Source organism: Leopardus geoffroyi, chromosome D1 (assembly GCF_018350155.1).
Source record: "Leopardus geoffroyi isolate Oge1 chromosome D1, O.geoffroyi_Oge1_pat1.0, whole genome shotgun sequence".
Classification (NCBI taxonomy): domain Eukaryota; kingdom Metazoa; phylum Chordata; class Mammalia; order Carnivora; family Felidae; genus Leopardus; species Leopardus geoffroyi.
This window is the reverse complement of record NC_059329.1, coordinates 88862342-88865849: the sequence shown is the minus strand read 5'-3', so window position 1 is coordinate 88865849 and position 3508 is coordinate 88862342.

Below are 3508 nucleotides of genomic sequence, written 5' to 3'. Positions count from 1 at the left end.
GAGGCTTTCAAAGAGCTGCTCTGAGGCCATCTCCCCTCACCTTTCTATCCCCTACGGGAGGCTATCGCGAGATCATTTCTTATCGCCTCCTGGGTTCTGATGACATGTAGGGCTTCCAGCCATACCCTCCTCAGAATGGAGCTGCAGAATATAAAACCACTTGGCTGCAGTCTAGAATCGGGTCCTCAGCAACAGGGCATCCCATAACTCATATCCATCCATCCTCTTTGGCCTATGGGGACAAGGGTCATGGGGAGCTGGCCCTTTGGCTTATTCTCCTTTGCACTTTGTGAGTAATAAGCTGTGTCAATCTAGAAGTGGCTCACTGTACCTTAATCAGTCAAGTGACTCAGGTCTTGACCTCAGCCTTACCTTATTGCATAAGATGCACCAGTGAGTAAAGCTCTCATGGAGCTTCCATTCGGGGGGTGGGGGGAGGCTGGGATGCCAGACCATAACACTGGGCACAGTAAATAGGTGAAGCCTATCTTATAATAGAAGGTGATATGGGTTGTGGAGAACAGTAAAAGTAAAGGGTTAAGCTAGGGAGGCAGATGGCTGCATGAAATCGGTGACAAAATACTCCTCATTGAGAACATGAGATCCGAGCAAAGACTTGACGTGGTTGAGGGGATTAGAACATCCAGAGGGATGTTCTAGCAGAGAGAAGAGCTCGAGCAACATGCCTGGAATGTTCAATAAAAGGCAAGGGGATGATGCTGGTTGGAGCGTTGTGAGGAAAGGCAGGCATCGAGGAGCAAGATGGAACTGAGGAACAATTAAAGACGCAGCCATGGGCCAGGTCCCGTACAGCCTTGTGAACTGTTTTCAGATTGGCTTTTCACCGACGGATATGGGGAACCATGACGGAGTTTGTGTTTCTAAACACAAATACACTTTTATTTTAAAATAAAAGACACAGCATCCCACACAAAACAAATATATGGGTTTTTTTTTTTTTTCAAATTATGAGGTCTTTACTCTTTCAACCTCCTTCCAAGTCAAGAAGGACATTTGCCAGTCTCCTCAGAAGCCCTTCCATGGATTCTGTCCCAATCGGTGTTTCTTGCCTCTGCTTGAATGTAACCACTCTCCTGACTTTTCTGTTGATTACTTTGCCAGGTTTCTCTATGTTTGCATCTCGTCCCTGATCGCGAGAGTTTAATCCTAATGTTTCTCATAAGTCACTTTTAGTCTGAGGGTTCTCCTCATCCCTTTCTTTCTTTTCTAGTTTATGTGTTGAAGCACTGGGTCAATTTGTCATGATTATTTTTTAAGTAAACTTTACTCCCAACTTGGGGCTTGAACTCACAACCCCAAGATTGAGAGTTGCGTGCTCTACTGACTGAGCCAGCCAGGTGCCTCCCGAAGTACTTGGTCAATTTGACCTATAGTTTTTCCCCTGCTGGATTTTGGTAATCATTGCATGGCTTTGAGCAGAGGAGGGTCATGATCTGACCTAGATTTACAAGGATCACACTGCCAATTGTGTTCAGATTGCAGGAGGACAAGGACAAAGAAAAGAAATCTCTTAGGGGCTACTTCAGAAGTGCCTGAGAGACAATGTGGCTTAGACCAGGCAAGAAATGTGGAAGACGTAGTTGGATCCAGTTTATATTTTGAAGGTACATGATCCTACAGGATTTCCTTATATGCTGGACATGGACTATGAAAGAAAGAAAGAAAGGAGTCAAAAATGATTTTTTAAACTACTTTATTGAGGTATAATTCACACACTATTAGTATAACTTACCCATTTAGGGTGTAGTGGTTTTTAGTATATTTAAAGAGCTGTGTAACCATCACTGCAATCTAACTTTAGAACATTTCCATCAAAAGAAACCCCATGCCCATTAGTAGTCAGTCCCATCTCTATCCTGGAAATCCTCCCCCTTCCAGACCCTGGCAATCACTACTCTATTTTACGCCTCTATAGTTTGCTTTTTCTGGATATTTCATATAAACAGAATCATACAAAATGTAGTCTTTTGTGACTGTCTCCTTCACTTTAACATGACGTTTTCAAGGTTCATCTAAGTTGTAGCATACATCAGTACTTGATTCCTTTTTATTGTTGAACCATATTCCAGTATATGGATAGACCATATTTTGTAATCAATTAACAAGCTAAAAATAAGAAATCATATAATCATCTCAATAGATATAGAAAAATAATGTAATAAAATTATTTTTTCAAGTCTCAGCACAGAAGGAAACTTCTTCAACTACTAAGAACCTACAGATAGTCCCATATATAATGGTTAATGTTCAATGACTAAGGGTTTGTGTAATAATGGTTTCATTTCTTCCTTAAATGTTAGGTAGGTTTCACCAGGAAAACCATCTGAGCGTAGAGTTTTGGCAGGGGTGGGGGAGGGGTTGGATTTTCATAAATAATTCAAGATTTTTAATAGATATAGAACTGAGGCAAGGATGTTCACACTCACTTTTTTTACTTAACATTTTACTAGGCGTCTGACACAGTGAAATAAGGCCATAAAAAAATATAAAATGCATACTGAGTGGAAAGAAAGAAAACTATCTTTTTTTGTGGACAACATGATTGTGGATGTAGAGAATCCTAAGGAATCTAACCAAAAGCCAGCAAAACGGACAAGTGAGTTTTATAAGGTCATAAGATACAAGATCCATATATAAAACTCAATTTTAGGGGCACCTGGTTAGTGGCTCAGTCGGTTAAGCGTCCGACTTCAGCTCAGGTCATGATCTCGTAGTCCATGATTTTGAGACCCACGTCAGGCTCAGTGCTGACGGCCCGGAGCCTGAAGCTTGCTTCTGATTCTGTGTCTCCCTCTCTCTCTCTCTCTCTGACCCTCCCTCGCTTGTGCTCTGTCTCTCTCTCTCTCTCTCTCTCTCTCTCAAAAGTAAATAAACCTTAAAAAAAATTAAAAAAACAAAACAAAACAAAACAAAACTCAATTTTATTTTTAAGTACCAGCAAAGAACAACTAAAAATTGAAACGGAAGCACAATCCTATTTATGGTAACATCAACAAACATGAGATGCTTGGAGCTCTACTGAACAAAACATGTGCGAGATTTGTATGCTGCAAATTATGAAACATTTCTGAAAGAAATTAAATAAGATCTTAAGTAAATGCAGAGACTTATCATGTTTGTGAATTGGAACACTCAATTTTTATCACACTATCAATTCTCTCTAATTTGATCTATGAGATTCAACGTAATCCCAATCAGAATCTCAGCAGGCTATTTTTATATAAAAAGACAAATGTGATTCTAAATTGTATACGAAGTAGCAAAGGACATGGAATTGCAGAAACAATTTTAAAGAGAAGAACAAAATTGGAAGACCCACATTACTGAATTTCAAGGCTTACTGTCAAGCTATAGTAATGAAAACAATGGGTTCCAGGCCGACGATTGGTATACGGAAAAAAAGAACAGGTTAGAGGGTCCAGAAATAGACTCATATACCCGTGTAAAATGGATTTTATATGTGTATGATGATAAGGGATACCTCACG